This window comes from Schistocerca nitens, chromosome 6 (assembly GCF_023898315.1).
Source record: "Schistocerca nitens isolate TAMUIC-IGC-003100 chromosome 6, iqSchNite1.1, whole genome shotgun sequence".
Lineage (NCBI taxonomy): Eukaryota > Metazoa > Arthropoda > Insecta > Orthoptera > Acrididae > Schistocerca > Schistocerca nitens.
In genome coordinates this window covers 366061421-366087360 of record NC_064619.1, presented here as the reverse complement: position 1 = coordinate 366087360, position 25940 = coordinate 366061421, and the positions used below count along the sequence as shown (strand labels likewise).

Genomic DNA, 25940 nt, shown 5'->3' with positions numbered 1-25940 from the left:
TTGGTAACAGGTAGGTTTTTTTAAATTAAAATACGGAACTTAGGTACGTTTGTACATTTTTATTACGGTTGTTCCAATGTGATACCTGTACCTTTGTGAACTTATCATTTCTGAGAATGCATGCTGTTACAGCGTGATTACCCGCAAGTACCAAATTAATGCAATAAATGCTCGAAATGGTGTCCGTCAATCTCAATGCATTTGGCAATACATGTAACGACATTCCTCTCAACAGCGAGTAGTTCGCCTTACGTAATGTTCGCACATGCATTGACAATGGGCTGATGCATGTTGTCAGGCATTGTCGGTGGATCATGATAGCAAATATCCTTCAACTTTCCGCACGGAAAGAAATCCGGGGACATCAGATCCAGTGAATGTGCGGGCCATCATATGGTGCTTTGACGACCAATTCACCTGTACTGAAATGTGCTATTCAATACCACTCCAACCGCATTCGAGCTACGTGCCAGACATCCATCATGTTGGAAGTACATCGCCATTCTGTCATGCAGTGAAACATCTTGTAGTAACATCGGTAGAACATTACGTAGGAAATTAGCATACATTGCACCATTAAGATTGCCATTGATAAAATGGGGGCCAACTATCCTTCCTCCCATAATGCTGAACCAACATTAACCCACCAAGGTCACTGATGTTCCACTTGTTGCAGCCATCGTGGGTTTTCTGTTGCCCAATAGTGCATATTATGCCGGTTTACATTACCGCTGTTGGTGAATGACGCTTCGTCGCTAAATAGAAGGCGTGCAAAAAATCTGTCATCGTCCCGTAATTTCTCTTGTGCCCAGTGGCAGAGCTGCACATGACGTTCAAAGTTGTCGCCATGCAATTCCTGGTGCATAGAAATATGGTACAGGTGCAATCATTGTTGATGTAGCATCCTCAACACTGAAGTTTTGAGATTCCCAATTCTCGCGCAATTTGTCTGCTACTGATGTGCGGATTAGCCACGACAGCAGCTAAAACACCTACTTGGGCATCATCATTTGTTGCAGGTCGTGGTTTTCACATGTGGCTGAACACTTCCTGTTTCCTTAAATAATGTAAATATCCGGCAAATGGTCCGGAAACTTGGATGTCGTCGTCCAGGATACTGAGCAGCATACATAGCACACGCCCGTTGGGCATTTTGATCACAATAGCCATAAATCAACACGATATCTACTTTTCTGTAATTGGTAAACGGTCCATTTTAACACGGTTAATGCATCACGAAGCAAAAACCGTCCGCACTGGCGGAATGTTACTTGATACCATGTACTTATAAGTTTGTGACTATTACAGCACCATCTATCACAAACCGAAAAAAGTGGTCCAAGTAAAACATTCATATTTCTTTACGTACTACACAAATATGTGATTAAAAAATCGGGGTTCCTATTTAAAAAAGTGCAGTTGATATCTGTTTGACCTATGGCAGCGCCAAAAGCTAGACGAGTTTCGTTCTTCGTAGTTTTTTCGTTTGATGCTTATTTCGTGAGATATTTGGCCCAGTCACTATCAATGGACCACCCTGTATACTTCTACTACTGTGGTAGGCATGGGCTTTGTGTCCATCTTGGCTACAATGAGCGTTCACTGTGCTGGTTGTAGTACCTCCTATGTTTTTTTATTCATTATTAAACCTACTCCTGCATTACCCCTATGTGATTTTGTATATATAACCCTGTATTCACCTGACTAGAAGTCTTGTTCCCCCTCTCACTGAACGTCACTAATTCCCACTAGATCTAACTTTAACCTATCCATTTCCATTTTTAAATTTTCTAACGTACCTGCCTGATTAAGGGATCTGACATTCCACGCTCCGATCTGCATAACGCCAGTTTTGTTTCTCCTGAGAACAACGTCTTCCTGAGTAGTCCCCACCATGAGATCTGAATGGGGGGACTATTTCACCTCCAGAATATTTTACCCAAGAGAACATCATCATCATTTAACCATACTGTAAACCTGCATGCTCTCGGGAAAAATTACGGCTGTAGTTTCCCCTTGCTTTCAGCCGTTCGCAGTACCACCACAGCAAGGCCGTTTTGGTTAATGTTGCAAGGTCAGATCATTCAATTATCCAGACTGTTGCCCCTGCAACTACTGAAAAGGCTGCTGCTCCTCTTCAGAAACCACCTGTTTGTCTGGCCTCTCAACAGATACCCCTCAGTTGTGGTTGTACCTGGCTATCGGTATCGCTGAGGCATGCAAGCCTCCCCACCAACAGCAAGGTCCATGGTTCATGGTTCATGGGGGTGAATCAACAATTTCTGTACCTATCTTCTTGATTTCTGCCAACCATAGGTATTGAAAAAACTGCTGTCTTCTTTGTTCAAGATGCAGTTTGTGCATGTGAAAATCCCACAGTGAAGTTTGCTGCTTCCACTCTGTGGTGTTCCATATTAGTAAGACTATTACTTCTTCATAACTCTGACAAGATGCCTTTACAAAGTAGTACCAGAAGAGGTACTTGAACTAAGATTGCTTTAAACAAGATGTTAACTCATTCATCATTTCCCCTTTATCCTGCTTTGTGATAAGAAGATCCTGGCTTCCCAAGACAGAGGTTTACTATTCAGTACACTAAAAACTACCCATGTTGAAGTCTCCTCAACAATTCTCCCATTGAATGAGTGTAGCCTAGTTAATATACGCTTGATGCATTTTATAGACTGTACAGTATAACTTGAAGATACTTCCTGCTTATGGACCGTAGGTGTGTTGATATCTGTAGTACTAGCTTGCATGTTTCCAGATCCACTACTGTGCCTATTATCATTCAAGAAGCTTTCCACTGCAATATTATTTTAACTTGTAGGGTCTGGAAACTTATTCCAATCTTTGTGTATTAATCTCCCCACCCCTGTTCTCCATATTATTGCTTTTGGTTTATATGTATGAGCTCGTATTCATCAAACCACTCCTTTCTAACATAAGCTTGCACCGGATGTGCTGCCTCTCCAATTTCACCAAAGCAATGAAGCTATTGGAGATGGCTAGACTGAACCTACCTAACTTGCAGCAGTTTCTCAATCTTTTGCTGATCTGCAGGGCTTGACCTATTATGCTAAATTCTTATCTAGTACTAACATTAACACTGAAAATGGCAGTTCACAACTATCTCTCTTTTCCCGTAAAAGTGCCAAATCAGCTACAAGTTTCAAGAGCAGGGGCTCTTTGCCAATGGTGGTAGTGATATTGGGATTTCCTAAATTGACCAGTATCACTTCTCACTAAGGTTATAACACATAATCACACATGAAAACAGCACTGGCTACCCTAATGCTGATACATGCCACACTTAACACACAACTGCATTTCAACAATAAAAATATAGCAAACTTAATAATTAAGTCTGTCATCTGTCTTTACAATACTGTTTTTACTTTGCCTATGCACACCTCAGATGACAACTTCATTATAAGGGCTTCAGTTGGTTATCAACAATGCATCATTGCAATGTGAACACATCGGTTCTCACACGTTGACATCACAATGAAGATCCTCCAATAACCAACTGAAACCGTTCTTCAAAACGTACATTGGCAACGTAAAAACACAATGGACAGTCAGATGGGTCATTAATCATGCTTGGATAGGTCAGTAGGTTGAACGCTTGCCTGTGAAAGGCAAAGGTACCAAGTTTGATCCCAGTCTCAGTCTACCAGAACTTACAATTAAAAGTTCTTCCATTAATTTCACTGTTTCAATTTTCTCAAGAATAGCCACTATGGCTAAAAGAAAGAAATATTGCATACATTAACAGTATTTGTTTACGATAGTTTCAAGTAAAGGTAATTATTGTCAGATTTAAAATCTATTATACGAGAGTGGTTTGATATGTGCGATAAAAAAGAAAGAAAAAATGTTTGTTTCACAAACTCTCCACTGGTCCAGCGATCCTCCAGATGTTTCATCATATCGGGAAATAGGTTCTAGCAAATTCTGCAAAATACTCATTGACTGCAACTATTACTTCCTCATTCGATGAAAATCCCAGCAAGCCAAAGTTTCAATTTAGGGACTACGAAGAAATCACTTGGGGCTAAGTCTGGTGAATAGGATGCCAACAATGGAGCACAAGAGGGTGTAGTTCTGGCTCTACCTTTTTCCAGGTAATCTACGAGGATTATTTCTTGGTAATTCCAAAAATCTGTGGCCATCACCTTACCAGCTGAGTCTTTGCCTTTTTTGGTGCACTTTCACAGCCTCTGTCCATTGTTTTGACAGCTGTTTTGATTCTAGTCTGTACTGATGGATGCAGGTTTCATCAACTCAAAGTGGTGCAAAAAGTCTTGCGGATTATAATTAAAACACCACGAGACATTGTGTTGAAATGTTGTGCTGGATGCGCTTTCGTCAACTGTGAGCAATCACAGCACCCACCTCAAGTACAGTTTCTATACAGCAAATTCTCTGCACAGGATATCATGCGCTCACTCAGTTGAGATGCCTACAGTCTCAGCAATCTCAAAAATTTTTATTTGGTAGTCTTCCATCACCATATCATAGACTTCGTCAGTGGTTTCCTTTGTGGTGACTTCAGGGGAATGGTCGGAACACACTTTGTATCATGCCATTAATTTATTAATCCACAAGTAAATGGTCTTCAATGACGGTGCAGAGTCTGTATGAACTACATACAATTTTGTTTTGACCTATGTGGCAGTCCAAGCCTTCAAATGAAAATCTTTAATAACAGCATAAAACTCTGTTTTCTCGATTTTTAATCACAGCTGACACACTAACCAATTCAGATGGCTGTCAACGATGAACTGTACACTATATATTGCTGAAATTGTTTCACCATTGTATTACCAAAAGGTTATATAAATGAGAACTGTTTTGTGATAATAGTTTTATACAGCCTAACATTACATAACACTTCGATGTGTGGATATTTTTTGTGTGTAATGAAATGTACCAATTATTCTAGCAATACAGAAGTAACATGATTTTGACTGGTTCAGAAATAAGAGCATTACTGAAGAAAAAAAAATCTTCAAACTTATTTGAGAAAAGATGTACACATTGGCATTTCAGTGATTGTACTCGACTCAAACCTAAAATAAATAATGCATCAAAATAACAATTTTCTGTAAAAAGTATAATTACACTGTCACAAAAAAGGTACACCATTTAGATGTTTCCATCTCGTGCTTGATTTATTGTTGCAATAGTGCTTACGGAAAACATGAGTGATCACATTTATAGCAAGGTTATGAGAAGGAAAGTTGCTACTCACCATATAGTGGAGATGCTGAGTCGCAGATAGGCACAACAAAAAGACTTACACACACACACACACACACACACACACAGGTGCGCCCGTGTGCAGGGGTGGCGGACAGTGAAGTGCTGCAGATGGAGGGCAGTGGCAAGGTGAGAAGGGGCAGTGGGGGGGGGGGGGGGGGGAGTAGTGGAAAAGGAGAGAAATAAAAAGACTGGGTGTGGTGGTAGAATGACAGCTGTGTAATGCTGGAATAGGAACAGGGAAGCAGGGAAGGGGTTGGATGGGTGAGGACAGTGACTAACGAAGGTTGAGGCCAGAAGGATTACAGGAGTGTAGGATGTAGGATGGCAGAATACCACTGTAGGAGGGGTGGGAAAGATAGTGGACAGGACATTTCTGTTTTCAGGCCACGATGAGAGGTAATTGAACTCCTGTGGAGAATGTAATTCATATGCTCCAGTCCTGGGTGATGTGCAAATTTATATGTATAAAAATATATAATTAAACAAATTAATTATACTATTGACATATATGATTTTTATCAATTTTGCAGCGAATAAATTGTCTTTTCATTTAATTAACAAATTTCGTAAATTGTGAGCCATTGGTGTAGTGAACTTACATCGAATCTGGTATCCTGGGTTGTATTCATCTTCTTCCGCCAAAAGTATTTATCATTCTTGACCATGTGTATTATATTAATTCTTAATCGGACTTCCTCTTCTGATGCAGGTGGCTTGTTGACCTGACATTGGAATAATGCGCAGAAGAAAAGGAAACTTTCGTGGTTTTGCACAAAAACAAATTTTCAGACTTCATATTTTCATAGAATTATTATTCAGACAACACATTGTATTACAAGAAAAACGTCTTCTCACCACAAGGACTAAAGACAGAGTCTCTCTAATGACGGACAAAAAAATTGAATGGAGTTTTTATCATTTGTTATTCGCCTTCCGGCGTAGCAAAATATATCTTTATCGATGCTTACAGTGGCCACGCTGATGTTTATTATCATTGGTTTTAAATTTTTGTTGTGGCTTGTTCTGGCTTTTCCTTATGTAGCTATACAGTGGTACTGACAAGGGAACCTCCCCATCGCACCCCCCTCAGATTTAGTTATAAGTTGGCACAGTGGATAGGCCTTGAAAAACTGAACACAGATCAATTGAGAAAACAGGAAGAAGTTGTGTGGAACTGTGAAAAAATAAGCAAAATATACAAACTGAGTAGTTCATGGGAAGATAGGCAATATCAAGGACACTGGGCCCGCAGGAGCGCTGTGGTCTCATGGAAACGTGAGCAGCTGCGGAACGAAAGGTCCTTGGTTCAAATCTTCCATCGAGTGAAAACTTTAATTTTTTATTTTCAGTTTATGTGACAAACTCTTATGTTTTCATCACTTTTTTGGGAGTGATTATCACATCCACAAGAAAATCTAAATCGGGCAAGGTAGAAGAATCTTTTTACCCATTCGCCAAGTGTACAAGTTAGGTGGGTCGACAACATATTCCTGTCATGTGACGCACATGTAGTCACCAGTGTCGTACAGAATATATCAGATGTGTTTTCCTGTGGAGGAATCGGTTGACCTATGACCTTGCGATCAAATGTTTTCGGTTCCGATTGGAGAGGCACGTACTTTCGTCTACTAATTGCACGGTTTTGCGATGCGGTCGCAAAACACAGACACTAAACTTATTACAGTGAACAGAGACGTCAATGAACGAATGGACAGATAATAACTATGCAAAAATAAAGAAAGTAAAATTTTCACTCGTGGGAAGACTTGAACCAAGGACCTCTCCTTCTGCAGCTGCTCACGCTACCACGGGACCACGGAACTCCTGAGCTCATGTTCGCCTTGATGTTGCCTATGTGGCCCATGGAGTACTCAGTTTGTATATTTTGCTCATTTTTTCACAGTTCCACACAACTTCTTCCTGTTTTCTCAATTGATCTATGTTCAGTTTATCAAGGCCTATCCACTGTGCCAAGTTATAACTAAATCTGAGGGGGGTGCGATGGGGAGGTTCCCTTGTGAGTTATGAGGGAAATGCTCCTCTGTGGCTGGATGGCGGGACTTCGGGAGGTGGTGGGAGACTGGAAAGATTTGTTTTTGTACAAGGTTGGGGAGATAATTAAGATCAGTGAAGTTTTCAGTGAGACTCTCGGTATATTTTGAGGGGGACAGCTCGTCACTGCAGATGTGATGACCACGAATGGCTAGGCTGTACAGAAGGGACTTAGTGGTATGGAACAGGTGGCAAGCTGTCAAAGAAGAGATATTGCTGGTGGTTAGTAGGTTTGATATGGATGGATGTACTGATGTAGCCATCTTTGAAGTGGATGTCAACATCCAGGAAGGTGGCTTGTTAGGTTGAATGGGACCGGGTGAAGCAAATGGGGAAGAAGCCATTGAGGCTCAGGAGGAATGTGCACAGGGTGTCCTCACCTTCGATCCAGATAGCAAAGATTTCATCAATGAATCTGAACCATGTGAGGGGTTCAGTATTCTGGGTTTTTACGAAGGATTCCTCTAAATGGCCCATTAATAGGTTGGCATAGGATGGTGCCATGCCCCAGATTTGTTTGTAGGTAATGCCGTCAAAGGAGAAGTAAATGTAGGTGAGGATATAGTTGGTCATGGCAACTAGGAAGGAGGTTGTCAGTTTGGAATCCGTAGGGCGCTGGGAAAGGTAGTGTTCAATAGCGGTAAGGCCATGGGCATTGGGAATGTTACTGTACAAGGAGGTGGCATCAATAGTGACAAGCAGGGTACCGTGTGGTAAAGAGACAGGAATAGTGGAGAGTCGGTGGAGGAAATTGTTGGTGTTTTTTATATACAAGGGTAGGTTCCGGGTGATAGGTTAAAGGTGTTGGTCTAAAAGAGCACAGATTCTCTCAATGAGGGCACAGTAACCAGACACTATGGGGCATCCTGGGTGGTTAGGTTTATGGACTTTAGGAAGAATGTAGAAGGTAGGAGTTCAGGGAGTGGTAAAGGTGAGTAGAGAGATGGACTCTGGGGAGAGGTTCTGGGATGGGCCTAAGTATTTGAGTAGTGACTGGAGATACTACTGGATTACTGAAATTGGGTCACTGTGGCAAGGTTTGTAGGTGGAAGTATCTGACAGCTGGCAGAGTCCTTCCACCAGGTAATCCTTGTGGTTCAAAACAACAGTGGTGGAGCCTTTGTCCACATGAAGGATTTATAAAGTCAGGATCAGTTTTTAGATGGTGGACTGCGGTTCTTTCTGTGGATGTAAGATTAGTTTGCATGTTGAGGAATTTGGGGAATGGTGGTGAGGCAGGATTCGATGTTAAGAAATTCTGGAAAATTAACAGGGGGTGCTTTGGGGCAGTAGGGGTGGATGATGGTTGGATGGAGGAGTGAACTGAGTTACGCTAGGTTCAATATTGGTCTTTGGTTTAGTCTGATTGGTAGGGTTGGCGGCAAAAAAGTGTTTCCACTGTAGGGACCGGGAGAAGGAGAGAAGGAGTTTAATAAGTCCTGCATGATTGGATTTGGGAGTGGGGGCAAAAGGTGAGGCTTTTGGGAAGGACTAATATTTCTGTGGGGCTAAGGCTTCTGGAGAAAAGGTATATGACTGTGTAGCGGGTCTGTTTAGGTTCTGGATTCTGTGTGGTGGTGGGAGGGAGTGTTGGGGGGTGGGGTAAGTGTAGTATTCTGCGAGACATGGTTTGTCAGCTATGAGGGGACATGGGACAATGCTCAAATTCCTGCAGGGTAAGAGTTTCAATGTGTGTTATGGGTTCCAGGAATCTGGGATTGCATAGTAGGAGAAGTCTCTGGATGGAGAGAAGGTACTGCAAGGAGATTTGGGATTTGGTTGATATCATTTTGCAGGACTGTGTTGGTGAAGGCTACAGACTGGCAGAATCTGAACAGGTGGAGGTCATTGGGGAAGGAGGGGTGGCAGCCAGAGATGAGTAATTTCATGGTAAGGCCATTAGGGGGGATTCCATGTGCCAAGCAACAATGCAGGAACAGTATGTGGGACTGGGGTCTGGTTAGGGATAAGGAAACATTTCTGTATTGATGCAGATAGAAGGAGCAAGGACCCATGGTGGTGAAAAAATGAGAAAAATTATGTAAATAACGTAGGCTTACCATCTGAAAAATTTCGCAAAAATACTCTCAAGTACGTGTGAAAAATCATGAAAAGAATTAAATGGATGCAAAAGGGGGAAACAACATTGTACAAAAACAAAGCTCCCATGCCTTATTTTTCCAGTCTCCCACCACCTCCCAAAGTCCCATCATCCAAAAACAGAGCAGCATTCCCCTCGTAACTCAGTACCACCCAGGACTGGAGCATCTGAATTACATTCTCCACCAGGGTTTCGATTACCTCTCGTCCTGCACTGAAATGAGAAATGTTCTGCCCACTATTTTCCCCACCCTTCCCACAGTGGTATTCCACCATCCACCAAACCTACACAATATACTCATCCATCCGTACACAACCCCTGCTCCCAGTTCCTTACCTCATGGTTCATACCCCTGTAATAGACCTAGATGCAAGACCCGTCCCACACATTCTCCCACCACCACCTACTCCAGTCCAGTCTCTAACATCACCTACCTCATCAAAGGCAGGGCTACCTGTCAAACCAGCCATGTGGTCTTCAAGTTAAGCTGCAACCACTGTGCTGCATTCTATGTAGACATGACAACTAACAAGCAGTCTGTCCACAAGAATGGCCACCAACAAACTGTGGCCAATAAACAAGTGGACCATCCTATTGATGAACACGCTGCCAAACATAATATCCCTCATCTCAATGACTGCTTCACAGCCTGTGCCACATGGATCCTTCCCACCAACACCAGCTTTTCTGAACTGCTCAGGTGGGAACTTTCCCTGCAATGCATCCTACTTTCCCGTAACTCTACTGGCCTTAATCTTCGTTAGTCACTGTCCTCATCCATCCAGCCCCTTCCCTGTTCCCATTCCAGCACTACACAGCCGTCATTCCACCTCCAAACCCAGTCTTTTTATTTCTCTCCTTTTCCACTACTCCCGCCCCCTCTCCCCAACTCTCGTCTGCCCTCCATCTAACCTGCAGTACTTCACTGTCCTCCAACCCCACCATACTATCACTCCCCCTCCCTACCCCAGCCACCTTTTTACCCCCACCCAGTTGCCACTCCCATCATGCACTTGCAATGTGGTTTCAGTTGCCTGAGATTGCAGTTTTTGTGTGTGTGCACACGTATGTGTGGTTATTGTTGAAGGCCAATGGCCGAAAGCTTTAATTGTGAAAGTTTTTTTGTTGTGCCTATCTGCATCTCAGCATCTCTACTATATGGTGAGTAGCAACTTTCCTTCTCATAATATTGTTACATTCCATTCTGGATTTTCCATTGTTTGATCATATTTATAGACCTATAGCACATCCAGCTCAGAGGTACCCAATTTTGTAAGTATGTGGTGTAGTCTCCATGGGCGGCAATGCATGCACTGACCTGGCATCCAGTTGATTGTACAGATGCTGAATACTGTCCTGGGTACATTATGCCATGCCTCTTGACCTGTTCATATAGTTCTGTAAGAGTTGTTGGTTGACAAGTTGCACGAGTCACTTCTCATCCCTTCATATCCCACACAAGCTCGACTGGAGACAAGTCTGGAGATCATGATGGCCAGGGAAGTTGCTGCATGTCTTACAGAGCATGTTGACTTTCACAGGCATGATGTGGGAGAGCACTGTTCTGTTGGAAAACATCACCTCCCTGCTGCAAGAATAGCAATAGAATACATCTAACAACTCTCTGCACATACCAAGCGCTGGTTAGCATCTTCTCCAGAAATACCAAAGGTTAACGAGAGTTGTAGCTTATCAAACCCCAGATTATAAGGCCTGAGGTGAGACCAGTGTGTCTTGGATGAATGTACTCTGCGAAACAGAGCTCAACCGGTCTGTGTCATATGTACAAATGACCATCACTGGCGTGCAGACAGTATCTGCTTTCACTGCTAAACGCCACAGAGCTTTATTGCAAAAGACCACAGCATGCCATTCCATCTTTCAGGTGATGCTCTGAAGGCACCACTTGAGCGTGCCTGTTGATGCTGTGACACGAGTGGGAGATGGGCTAGAGGTGTGCACACCTGTATTCCCACTGATAATAACCAATTCGCAATAGTTCGTGTTGATATGTTGTGCTCTCAAGTCCTCTAGCTGTGCTGTGGTAGCAGAATGATCTGCAACTGCTGCCCTTACAATAAGATGATCCTGACAGACATCTGTGTTGCATGTATGTCCAGAACCTCGTCTACAGGTTTGAGAATGTTCATGTGACCACTGATACCAGCATCATTTCACAACTGATGCAGCATGTCCAACCTGTGTGGCAATTCTTCAAAAGAACAATCCCAGAACTCAGAAGGCCACAATTTGACCCCTTTTAAAATCACTCAATTGACTATAGGAAGCACAAGTGCACCTATCTAGCATAGTTGCTTGCTTGCTTCACTCACTTGCACCACACCTAACCTTCTGGCTGAAAGCATTCCCTATTAAAGAATAGACAAAGATGGCAGTTTGGTAGCTATGCCATTATGTGTTCTGTTGGAGGACAACATTCAAACCATTATTAATACTTCCACTATCATCAGGTGGCATATGCTGTCAATGGACCATAAGTGAAGGCGTTATTCCAGGTGTACTAATTATTTATTTATTTGTTTTTTCCTGGTACTATATTATTAATTTTTGTTTGGGTTTCATACCTACAACAGTAAAAATGGAACCCTTATACGAGGTGTGATTAGAAACTTTCAAGAATGGGCCTGTAATTGTACAATGGTGGTACTTACATGATACTGTGATGCATCTCCTTCAAAATAGTCCCCTTCTGACTGATCACACTGATTCCAATGGTGTTTCCAGTTTTGGAAACATTTCTGGAAATTTTTTTAAGGACGCTCTCTGTGTTTGTCTGGATTTCATCAATCGAGTCAAATCACTTCCCTTTCAGTGAAAATTTCAGTTTAGGAAACAGATAGAAGTCTTCAGTGGTCAAATCATGGGAATTTGGTGGTTGTGGAAGCACAGGTATTCTGAATTTGGTCAAAAATTCAACAACGGAGAAGGCATGATGAGCCGGAGCATTGTCATGGTGTAGCACCCAGCTCATGTCTTTCCACAATGCAGGCCTTTTCTTTTGCACCTTTTCGCGCAAACGCTCAAGGACACATTTTTTAGTATTCATGGTTAATTGTCTGTCCTCCAGGGGTAAATTCATGATGCACAATAATGGTAGAATCGAAAAAAATCATCAACATTGTCTTCACCTTCGACCGACTTTGCCGTGCTTTTCTCGGTTGTGGTGAACCTGGAGTCTTCCACTGTGAAGACTGCACTTTGGTTTCAGGATCATATCTATATACCCACGATTCATCCCCTGTAATTACGCTATTTAACAAATCTGGGTCATTTTTAGTCCGATTAATCAAGTTCTTGGCACACTTCAAGTCGGTATTGTCTCTGTTCACTTGACAACACTTTTGGAATGAATTTTCCAGACACTCAACATATGTTCATATCTTCAGTTAAAATTGACTGAACTGCATAGAAACTTAAATCAAGGTCATCAGCCATCTTCCTTATTGCAAGTCTAGATCAGAGCGCACAAAGTCGGGATCTCTCACAACACTTTCAAACGTTTTTGAGGTGGAAGAATGGCCGGGCTTTGGTTCAATTTCAGATGATTCGCAACCATCTTTAAATCTGTTGAACCAGACAAAAACATTTGACTGGCTCTTACAATTATCTCCAAAAGCTGTTTTTAATAGTTGGTAAGTCTCAGAAGCTGATTTCCTGGTTTTAAAACAAAATTTCACACAAACTCGTTGCTCCATTTTTACATTCATTTTCACGTGGACAGAATCTGGTAACAAGCCGTAACAGACTCACACTCAACCAGCTTCCACAACAAACTGAATTAAGGAAACATAGTTTCCCATCAGAGGGCGTTCAAGGACAAGGCAACAACTCACTCCCCACACTCCATGTACCGGCCCGCCAAACCAGAAAGCAGTAGTGGATCCATTCTTAAAACTTTCCAATCACACCTTGTACATCACTTTGTTGTCCATCTGTTAAGACCCCTTTTTCTCAGGAATGGGTAGATGTATCGAGTTGAAATTTATGTCTCATACAAAGATCTACAGTCCACTGGCAGTGTAAAAAATGTAAGCTTCTAAGTCAATGTAATCAAAAGACGTGGCCATTTACGTCACATATTTTGATACTCACAAACTCACTCATCAGAATCTATAGAAGAAATATATTAAAAAATAAAGTTTCTACAGAAGCCTCAGTGTGTGAGTCCTACTTGCACTTGTCCAATTTTTTCTAATCTATTTCACTTTACAATGAATTCTCAGATGCTGGGATGACTTAAGTCATACACAACATATGTTCTCCATTAATTTTATGCACATATATGCTACTTATTTTTTAAAATGGACAAAATCACCAATATTTTAATTTCTTTGTTTTGCAGGTTGCATTATAGGGTGTGTAACAGAAGATGCACCAATTCCTACTACATAAGAAACAATTCTTTTTCATAATTTGTTTAATGTTGTATTATATCATGAAATATATCTTATAAAATATGAGATATTTTTGTAAGTGCTTTTGTTAATATAAATATATCAAACTCTTTGTCTTTAAATATGTCTGCTTGTGTCTGTATATGTGTGGATTGATATGCGTGTGTGTGCGAGTGTATACCTGTCCTTTTTTCCCCCTAAGGTAAGTCTTTCTGCTCCCGGGATTGGAATGACTCCTTACCCTGTCCCTTAAAACCCACATCCTTTCGTCTTTCCCTCTCCTTCCCTCTTTCCTGATGAGGCAACAGTTTGTTGCGAAAGCTTGAATTCTGTGTGTATGTTTGTGTGTGTCGACCTGCCAGCACTTTCATTTGGTAAGTCACATCATCTTTGTGTGTGTCTATATATATATATATATATATATATATATATATATATATATATATATATATATATATATATATATTAGCTTCAGTTAATACTTTTGGCAAACCTAAGTTAATGTACGAGGTACTTTCCCTGATGCTTTAACTTCAGAAGTTTAGTGCTGTAAAGTTGAAATTTGTTACTGTTGGCAAAGTGGCTGGAAAGTTATAATAAATTCTATAACAGTAATTTTACTTTTTACACTAATGAAAAAGACAATGCCTGGTGCTGAACTAGCACACAAATCCAGAACCTTGCCTTTAGCAGCCAATAGTTGTACCAACTGAGCTCTCCAGGCACAGCTATGACTTGCCCTCACAACTTCACTTCTGCCAGTACCAGTGTTGCATCTCAACTTCATCTTTCCAGTTTAGGTGACTGATGAGTGGGGTGATGTAGAGATTTTAGCATATAGTCTACTCCTCTCGAAAAGCACCAAGTTATCCATGGAGCTTAACTTCCCCATATAGTGGTCTGATGACCATCAACAGTGTCACACATCCTCACTCCAAGAAATAATGTGGAGAGGTTTGGAATGTAACCCAGGAAACTGGCGTAAATATGGGGGATCAGAAAGAGTATACCAGCATATCTCCTTCCCTTGCCCGCCAAATTTGGCAATGAAAATTTCTTCCACCCCAGTGGGCTTTAACTACTTCAGTAGTGCTCCACTACAATAGTGCACATTAGCAACCTAAGCTTCTTACACACATGGGCTACAGTAGCTTATCCAAATGGGTTCCATTTAATCATTATCATGCTGTTTGATATTTACAGAGAGGTCTGACACACCTTTTACTCATGGAACTATTAATAATCTGAGATGTACTTATGGCCACATCAGTTGGAAGCTATCGCCTTTTGCATCTCCAGTAAATGTCTATGGCTTAACAGGGCCATGACCCTTAGCCTACACAGACCTTGCTCTCACTTCCCTCTGACCAGTCATTGGTCAGGAACTGCTAACCTCTTTTGCTCTCTATGGATGGTGCAGTCAATACTGTTCTTACAGCTTACTACTTAAAACAGAATCTGTAGTGCTAAGAATCCTGAAATATTCATCACCACTTTAAAAAGTCAAACCTTTTCAATTCTGCAATAATTTTTACTACCCAACACCAAAAGGCAATAAGGCCCTGTTGCACCTAATGAAAAGAAAATTATTGTGCAATCAGCTCAGGTGTTGGGCACCTTCCTTATAAAACTGTAACCCCCAAATAATATGTATAAATGTACACAGAACTTATTACCTGATGACTGGTGTAGGCACCCCCTTGTGATTATGAATGTGACAGTCGCTGCTATAGTCCTCAAAACTACATAAATACATTAACATAAAATGAAGATTAGGACTCTATGTCAAAATTTAGCTCTAATATAAAATATACAATCAGGTACTTCAAGTTGTTTAAGATAAATCAAATATTTGTCTCTCTTGGGTGGAAATTATGTGAGGGAGTACTTTTAAGAAATTTTAATCACTGGACCAATTGCCTACTGAGCCATTCCACATGATCTACATCTACAGACATACTTCATAAGTCGGTGTATGGTGCACAGTGGAGGGCTACTTGCACCATTACTGATCCACTCGCAAACAGAGTGAGTGAAAAGTGGCTGTCTATATGCATCTGTACAAGCTCTAATTTCTTTATCTTAAGAGCCACACTTCCTCAAAATTCTCCCAATAAACCAAAGTCGACCATTTGCCTTCCCTACTACCATCAATATAAGCTCATTCCATTTCAGATCACTTTGCAACATTAGAAGTGCCTCTGTCAGGAAGCTCACTACCAATGCCGTATTCAAACATTACAGGATTGTTTTTCGCACTTACCTGTATTAATTTTCATTTTACTACATACAGAAAAAACTGTTCATCAAATCAACCACAAATTTTGTCTAAATCATTTTGTTTCCTCCGCAGTCTATCAATGATGGCACATTCCCACATGCCACAATCATCAGTAAACAGCTGCTGATTGCTGCTCAACCTGTCCATCATATAATGTTTGTGTACAGAGAACAAGAATGATCCTATCACACTTCCCTGCAGTACTCCTGACACTCCTCTTGTCTCTGACGAACACTTCCTGTCAAGGACAATGTACTGGGTTCTATTACATAAGAAGTCTTTGAGCCACTCACTCTGGGACTCCAATCTGTATGCTTGGACCTTTGTTAACAGTCAGCAATGTGATACTGAGTCAAACACTTTCTGGGAATCTAGGAATATGGACTCTACTTGTTGCCCTTCATCAATGATTCGAAGCTATCACATGGTGAGGAACGAGCAAGCCGAGTTTCGCATGACCGATGCTTTCTAAATCCAGTTGATATGTGGACAGAAGCTCTTCTGTCTCAAGGAAGTTTACTGTATTTGAAATGAGAATATGTTGAATTCTGCAGCAAACCTATGTTAAGGATATTAGTCTGAAGTTTTGCGGGTGCATTCTTTTACTCTCCTTATATACAGGAATCACAAGCACTTTTTCTTGATGCTTAGCACTTTGCATTGGGCGAGTGATTTGCAATAAATGCAAGCTACGTAAAGGGCCAATGCCATAGAGTGCTAACTGTAAAACCGAATTCGGATACCATTTGACCTGGCAACTTTCATTTCAACTCATTCAGCTAGCTGTTATCTATGCCAGGGATGCCTATTACACAATGATATGTTTGCACGATCCTCTGGCATGAACGATTCTGTAAACACAAAATTTAAAACTTCCTTTTGCTGTATTCTATTGTCACATGATATTGGTCAATGAGTGACTAGATAGAAGCCTTTGACCCAATTGACAATTTTACGTAGGACCCGAATCTTCTTGGGTTCTCGGCAAGATCTTTTGGTAAGGTGTGATGGTAGATGTAGCTGTTATGCTTCGCACACTGGTCTTTTTACAGATACACAAATTTTACTAATTTTTTCCTGGTGTTATTTGTGTGTTCTTTTCTGAACAGAGTTTGCAACAGTCTCTGCTTCCTCCGCAATTTCAAAATTTTGTCTTTTCTGCCCTTCATGTGCTTAATCAGTGCATACTTCTCCAGGGTACAATTTTCCGTCTGTTTAAACTTCACCCATAGCACCTCTATATCCATCATACTGGAACTAAATGATTACAACTCATTTTCTAAGTTGGATGCTAACAACTACTTAACTGCTCTTTCTAGCAAAAACTCTCCCCTAACTTTCTTGATTGATTTATTGACTTTAGTAACCATTGTCGCTATGATGACATCATGATCACTAATCCCAGTTTCTGTATTGACACTGTCAATATGGTCTGGCCTGTTTGTAACTACAAGATCTAAAATATTTCCATTGCAAGTGGGCTGCTGAACTAGCTGTTTGAAACAGTTTTTGGAAAACATGTAAAAATACTTCATAAGACTGCCTGTCCATACCATCGGCAATGTTATATCAGTCTATATGGGTGGGTTAATGTCACCTCTAACTAATATTGCATTGTTTGGTTATTTCCAGTACAACTAAGTGATCTCAAAATTTTGACCCCTCAAATAAGTGCTCGAATAAAGACTGATATACCTAATTTCATAAATGATATGCAAGACAAGGGATATATTTTCACACATCAAGAAGGATATTATACTTGCAATTCCATGGTTGCAAAATACTGACATGAAAGATTTACAAAAGATGGAAAAACTGGTAGAAGAGGACCTCGGGTAAGATCAGTTTGGGTTCCAGAGGAATGTAGGAACATGTGAGGCAATACTGAGCCTACATCTTGTCTTTGAAGACACGCTGAAAAAATGCAAACCAAAGATTTTGAGAAAGCTTGTGACAAGGTTGACAGTACTACTCTCTTTGAAATTTTGAAGTTAGCAGCGATGAAATACAGGGAATGAAAGATTATATACAGCTTGTACAGAAAACAGAATGCAGTTGTGCATAAGAGTAAAAGGGAAGCAGCAGTTCAAAAGGCGGTGAGGCAGGATTGTAGCCTACCACTGATGAATGGTTTTGGTTAGAGACCATTTTCCAGTACCTTTTGTACAAATTATGGATATAAGATAATTTTAATGCGAAAAGTATGTTTGAAAATTGTAGCAAAATACATGCAATGCCTAAAAATTCTTGTTAATAGCAGGTGTTACATATGTCTATACTACTATATACGGACAAGATATTCTTTAATATTATTATCTAAAAGGTCAAAAAGTTCTTGAGCAATTTATTTTAAAATTTTACATGATGCTCAAATACACATTCAGACAGACATGAGCTATATATACTTTTTAAAAATAATGTATAGGTTTTCTGTTAAAACTGAATGTGAGAAAGAAAATGCTGTACTATGAAAATGTGCAGTTTCGCTCTTTTTCTCTCAGTCAGTTTTAACTATAACAGTATTTAAACCATTAGAAAAGTTTTTATCCTACACATATTTTTTCTCCTTACATATTTTAAACAAAAGCTGTAATCACAGCAATGTGCTGTTTCATTTTCTTCCTCATAGTTGGTTTTAACAGAACACAAGACAGTTGTATTTATGGCTCAACAGCTTGCAATTAGAATACTACTGCACAATCTGAAGTGTGAAACTTTGAAATCCTACATCTTCACAGATTAAAAATATGCGAAATACTGTCATTGAAACTGTTATCCCCCCTGATTCAGCAGTAGGAGAGGCCTCTCATACCCCTTATATCAATTATCCCAGTTGGTTTGCCCATTCATTTCAATCAAGGTTTCATTTTTAATACCGAAAAACAAGGCTCAAGGTCAGCAAAAGGGATGAAGAGATAGACGGGAGGGGGGGGGGGGCAGGAGATGGTCAGAGGGGGGGGGGAGGAGATGGACAGAGAAGAGGGGGCAGGAGATGGACAGAGAAGACAGGGGGAGGGGGAGATGAACAAAGAGAGGGGAGGGAGGAAGAGCTGGAGAGAGAGAGAGAGAGAGAGAGAGAGAGAGAGAGAGAGAGAGAGGTGAGAAGGAATTAAGAGATAGGCCAGTTCCCATACATATTTAACATTATGAAATATTTATAAATAATATTTTTGTTGTGTGAGGCAGATGCATGGAATGTCAAATACATCCAGTAGTGCTCGAAAGTATTGTGACAAACATATTAATTGGATTAATTAAAAACAAATATGAAACCTGAAAATCAGTAATTTATTTCATTAATGGATATTCAATGTTCTACAGAATATTGACCAAGCAGCCCTTGTTCGCAATATAATAGAGTGTAATTTTTTTAAATGAGGGCATTGGTGGAGCAAAAGTATTTTGATATCATAAAAAATATTTTTTAAACACATAATTAGCATCTACCACAGTAAGAAAATCAATATTTGGTAGGATATCCCTTGGCTTTTATGCAGCCTCACATCATGCTGGCATTGAGTTGGCCCACTTTGGGAAATTAATCCATCAGAATTTTATTCCACTCAGTTTTGAGATATCCAAGAAAAGCGTCTTTGTTCAAATAATTTTTTATTCTTATTCTGCGATCCAACTCCTCCCACAGATATTCTATAGGATTCAAATCTGGACTTTGATTTGGCCACTCCAAAATGTTGACTTTTTTGTGTTTTAAAAAAAATCACTAATGTACTTGGACTTGTGCTTGGGATCGTTATATTGTGGAAAATACCAGCCAGCTGGCATGTGGTGTTTAGTGTATGGTAGCATTTGAGTCTTCAATACTTTTTATAAATGAACCAATCCATATTACCTTTAATTCGAACTAACAGTCAAACTCCAGAGCATGAAAAACATCCCCAAACTACCACACTGCCACGTCCATATATGACCATGGGAATTTGGTACTGAAACTCATATCTTTTATTTACAGGAACATACTTGATACCATCACATACCATTAAATTAAATTTGCTCTCATCACTCCACAGGATTTTTGACCAGTCTGAACTTGATCTTGATCTGTTCCATTTTGCAAATGCAAATCGGCCTTCCTGGTTTTCATAGATACTAAAGGCTTTTTGTATCTTCGTCCATGTACTCCAAAGAGTTTCAAGTGTCATTTGACAGTGGAAACGTGAATGTCAATGTTATATTTTTCTCTCAGTTCTCTTTGTATCATTACAGCCAGCTTGCGAACATCACTTGTTGATAACTTTTTTTATGATATGATTGACTTTAGGAGACATTTTTTGGACATCCACTGTGAGACTTATTTTTGACAGTGTTTCGTTTATTGTACAATCTTGTCCATGTACTAACGAGTTTACAGGGCACTTTAAAAATATGAGATACCTTGATTTGTTTCAGTCCTTACTTTAGTACATTATAATGGCATTTCTAAAGTCACTGGAATATTCCTTAAGTTTTGGCGTATTGAAGTAATCACTGTAAGTAAATATCAGTAGAAATCAGAACAAGGAAGCAAGTAACATCCACAAATTCATGGAGAAACTATGTGTCAAAATACTTTTGAACTCGCTAAAAGTTGCATTCATCCAGCAGCACAAAGTATAAACAAACATGTCGCAACCTGATACCTTCAAATAATCACAGTTATACTGCTCTCCACTATACTCGAGACACTGACCGATAGTGTTTTATTCTAAGAGAAATAATAATGAATTTTATGCTGTCAAAATACTTTTCAGCATTACTGTAATCATACAAAGAATAAATAGAATAAAAATGCAAAGATTTGCCATGATGACTGTATTATCTTTGTAACAATATTTTACTAAAATTTTCAATACATATTTTGTTTTCAGTTCAAGTTGTTCACTAAAAATGAAATTAGAATCTCTACATTTCATCTTCTTTCAAAATTATGAAGTTTGGGAAATACAACTATTCAAAAATGCTGTCAAAAGAAACAGAACTGTTCAAAATGTATAGGTAAAACGTTTGAAGAGCCAGTACTATTATTTTGTGGAGCTAGTTTTTCTGTGTCTTAAGATGTGATGTACACTATTACTGGGAAAGCCTGCTAGTTACTGAAAATTTCCAATACAAGAATTTGTTTCTAGAATTTCTCTACTGCATTTTATTAAGAAGTGTTGGAGCAATGTGCACATCTGAAAGTCCATCTGTGAAAGTAGAAACAAATATTAGAGTCATTTAAAGATTACAGAGATCTGGTGAAATGGGAAAGTTTTAGGTACATTATATAGTGGTAAAACAAAGATTCTGAAAGGAAATTGTAAACTGCATAACATTTCCACAGGAGTAGACTCTGATTAACATTTACTGGTTACAAATTGCAAATTAAATCTTGAAGAAATTGCAGGTTAAATTGAACTGAACCAGAGGTTGTTGGGAGTTACAAAGGGAGCTTTAGGCTATTGTTGACAGAAATGGGGAAAGAAATATTGGGAAGTTGTACAGGTCTCTGCAGTTCCTCACTGGGTTGGCATCACTGCAGTGTGAAGCTTTTGTTTTTCATTATTCAATCTTTTTCACCAATTTAGAATTTGACTATCACAAATAGGAGCTTGCGTGTTGTTAACAGATTGTTTTGGTTATTTTCAAGGTTAATCAGAATGGAGTTTCAAGTAGAGAAAGATGAACACTTCCCAACACATTTTACCCTTAAAACTTAATTGAGGATCTAGTGTTGTAGAAGCCACAAGAATAATTTGTAGTGCACATGGAAGGGAATTATTTGCTGAGAGGATGGCACATATATGGTTTTCTCATTTCCGAGAAGGAAAATTCAACTTTTGTGATGTATCCCATTGTGGAAGACCTCTTTTTTCATGAAAATTACCTGAATTAGTAGGGTCACAATAATCCTCACCACATGTGGGAAATGGCACAAATTATGGAATGCAACCACACAACTATTATGTGCTATTTGCATTCACAGGGTGAGAAGCAAGAAGTTCTAAGCATCAACAAAACTCAATGAGAAACTATGTACTGTTTGGTCTATCACAGGCACAAGGCGTTCCTTGGGAACATTGTTACAGGTAACAAGAAATAGTTCAACTAATCTAAAAAAGACCCAATGTGAAGGATGGTGCACACCCTCAAAAAATCATGCTGTGCATCTGAAGGAACCAAACAGTCATTCATCAGCATGAACTGCTACCATGAAATGAAACGATAAAAGCTGTTGCTATTGAAAACAAAACAACTGGTAAACCTGTGTTGTTACTTCTCAATAATGCACACCCACCTATGGGATTGCTGAACTTGATTGAGAACCATTTCCTCACCCTCCAAATTCATCAGACTTCACCCTTTCTGATTATCATCTTTTATGGTCTCACTCTAACAAAATTCAGGAGTTCCACAATGAAGTTTCTCTTAGCAGCTAGCTAAGAGATTTCTTTAACTCAAAGGCACAACAGTTATACGAGAGAGACGTGAACTCTTACCTGAACTTTGGCAGGCAGTCACCACCAAAGATGGGGATTACATCACTGAATAGTGTACCAGTCTTGTTATTGTGTATCGTATTGTAATGTAATGCAGTGCTGTGTATTTTATACTAATAAAATAAAATCTTGTCACTGTAATAATGGCACCATCCCAATATGATACAAGGCAAAAGGGTAGCTTTGAGAGATGAAATAGTGAAGGTAGCACAGTGATTAAATAGACAAAGACAACAATCAGTAGAAATCCTTAGGTAACACATGAAAGATTTAATTTAATTGATAAAAGGAGAAAATATAAAAGTCAAGCAGGCAAAAGGGAATATAGACATCTTAAGCTGAGAATGACAAAGTGGAAAACAGCTAAGCAGGTATGGCTAGAGCACAAGGGCAAGGCTCTAAAAGCAAGTAGGACCAGAGAAAAGATGGACACAGCCTATTCAAAAATTAAAAAGACTTTTGGACAAAATAGAAGCACAGTATGAATATTAAGAGCTCAGAGGCAAAGAAAGGAACAATGGAAGGTGAAATTAGTCTATACTTGGAATGAGTCTTGAAGTTTTTCAGTCTGTACACTGTGCAAGCTGCGAAGGGAACAGAGCAGAAATTTGGATAGGAAGTATTTTTCCAAATGTATTTGCCTTCAAGTGTAGACTTGCACAGAAGTGAAACAAGGACAACAAACACTTCAGAAAGAAATAAGGTAACTGGATAGATAGAAAAAATCTACTCACTAAGTGGCAGCAAAACACACACATAAAAGATTATAATTAGGTAAGCTTTCGGAGCCAGTGGCTCCTCCTTCAGCCAGAAGGGTTGAAGGGGAAGGAAGAGGGGTGAAGGAAATGGACAGCTTAGATCTAGGAAAAGGGCTAGACTTTGGTAAAGTCACCCAGAACTGCAGGTCAAGGGAGACTCGCCGGACAGGATGAGAAGGAAAGACTGATTGTTGGGAACTACACCGGATGAGATTTGAAAACCTGAGAGCTTACAGGTGGAAAACAAGCGTAATACGCAAGACAGAGATTACTGCTTAAACATCATGCATGAGGTAATGAGAGAGGAAAGCTAAGTGCATTGTACGTTACAGAGGAGGGAGGGGGGCAGTGAAAAATAGACAGATAAGATAATGAAAGATGTATAAAACTAAAACAGAGTGAAGAAAGGGGTAGTTATCTTGCAGAAATGCTGAGGTGGAAAAAATTAATGTAAATTAAGGGCAGGTGGGTGGTGAGAACAAACCACATGCAATGCTAGTTCCCACCTGCAGAGTTCTTAGAAACTGTGTCTGGGGGAAGAATCCAGATGGCACATGTGGTACCTGTGGTGAAGCATGCACTGAGGTGACAATTGTCATCTTATAGAGCACGCTGTGCAACAGGGTATTGCATGATGCCAGTGTACACCCCCTGCCTATGCCCATTCATCCTAACTGATAATTTGGTGGTACTCTTGAAAATGTAAAAGGCCGAATAGTTGTTTACATAACAGTTGGTATACGGCATCTCGTTTCACAGGTGGCTATGACTTGATAGTGTATGTTTTGCCAGTTACAGGCCTGGTATAGTTGGTGGTAGGAGGGTACATAGGGCAAGACTTGCAGCAGGGATGTCACAAGGGTAGGAGCCATAGGGTAGGGAGATGGGTGCAGGAGCACAGGGTCTGACAAGAATACTGCCGAGATTGGGAGGGCGATGAAAAGCTACTCTGTGTGGAGGGCAAAATCTCAGACAGAATGGATCTCATTTCAGGGCATGATTTTAGGAAGTCATGGCCTTATCGAAGTAGCTGATTAATGAAGTCCAGAGCAGGATAATACTGAGTGACCAGTGGTGTGCTCCGAAGCTGTTGTTTGGAGGGATCAGAAGCATCAGGATTGGATGTGGTGACCCAGGAAATCTGCTTTTGAACTAGGCTGGTGAGGTAACTACATCCAGTGGAAGCTGAAGTGAGAATGGTGGTGCACTACTGTTATGAGTCTGTATCCCAATAATTACATTTGCCTCGCATGCCAAGGCTGTAAATGAGGGAATGTTTGACATGGAAAGGATGGTAACTGTCAAAATGGAAGTACTGTTGTTTGTTAATAGATTTTATGTGACAGAAGTGTGTAGCTGTCGTTCAATGAGGACAAGGAAATCCCCCATCTCCCTACCTTATGGCTCCTGCCCCTGTGACAGTCCTCCCTGAAAGACTTGTCCTATGCACCCTCTCCTACCACCACCTTACCAGTCCTGTAACTGGCAAAATATGCACTATAAAAGGGAAACCTGTGAAACAGGGACCTCAGTTTGGTACCATAGGAACTTCCCACAACAATCTGTTAAATGTGACGTCATATATCAACTGTTATGTAAACACTACTTGACCTCTCACATTGGCATTACTACACCAAATTATCAGTTAGGATGAATGGGCATAGGCAGGAGGTGTATATTGGCAACATGCAATACCCTATTGCAGAGCATGCTCTATAACATGACAATTGTGACCTTGGTGCATGCTTCACCACACGCGCCACATGTGCCATCTGGATTCTTCCCCCAGACACAGTTTCTAAATACTTTGCAGGTGGGAACTAGCATTACATGTCCTCTGTTCTCACCACCCACCTGTTTTCTATTGCTGTCATAGGATCAGTGCTTATGAGGTATTAGTGCAATTATATTTAACGAAACCAAACAATAGAAACTCCAGGTTGGAATATCAACAAGATTAGGAAAAGGACAGATTGCTACTCACCATAAAGATGACCTATTGAGTTGCAGACAGGCACAATGGAAAGACTGTTACACATTATAGCTTTTAGCCAAAGCCTTCTTCAGCAAAGAAAACACACACACACACACACACACACACACACACACACACACACACACACACACACACACACACACACACGCGCGCGCGCGCGCAAACACATCTCACGTCATGTGTATATAAGGTGTGCTTTCTTGTGTCAATGTGCATGTTTGTTTTCTTTAGTAAAGAAGTTATAATGCTTGAGTCTTTTCATTGTACCTGTCTGCAACTCAACAGGTCATCTTTACATGAGCAATTGACCCTTTTCCTCATATGGTTGACATCTCTCACAAAACAAATAAGTTCCTATAGCTTTTTAATGATCAACATCGGAGAAAACATAAAAAGGAATATACTTGTGCTATAGTCAGACTTTTAAAAATTAACCAAAGGAAGAGCTTATAATAAGGTGCACATAATTTTGGATTTTCGACAGAATCTAGTCAGGCCCCACTCCTGATATGTAGGGAAAAAAGGCAATTCACAATAACTTCCTGATTAGCAGATAAGGAAATACTATCAAATTTTAAATAAAAATCGGTACA

At 40.1% G+C, this 25940-nt stretch overlaps 1 protein-coding gene across 1 annotated transcript in view; it reads left to right on the top strand.

Annotated features, from left to right (window-relative positions):
* The window catches only part of LOC126263364 (dynein axonemal heavy chain 10), a 1742213-nt gene extending 1728294 nt beyond the window's left edge, over positions 1–13919 (top strand). The window contains exon 81 of the mRNA XM_049960456.1: positions 13785–13919. The gene's annotated coding sequence lies outside the window, so the exon portion shown is untranslated. The remainder of the gene's footprint in view (positions 1–13784) is intronic.
* Positions 13920–25940: the final 12021 nt, after the last annotated feature.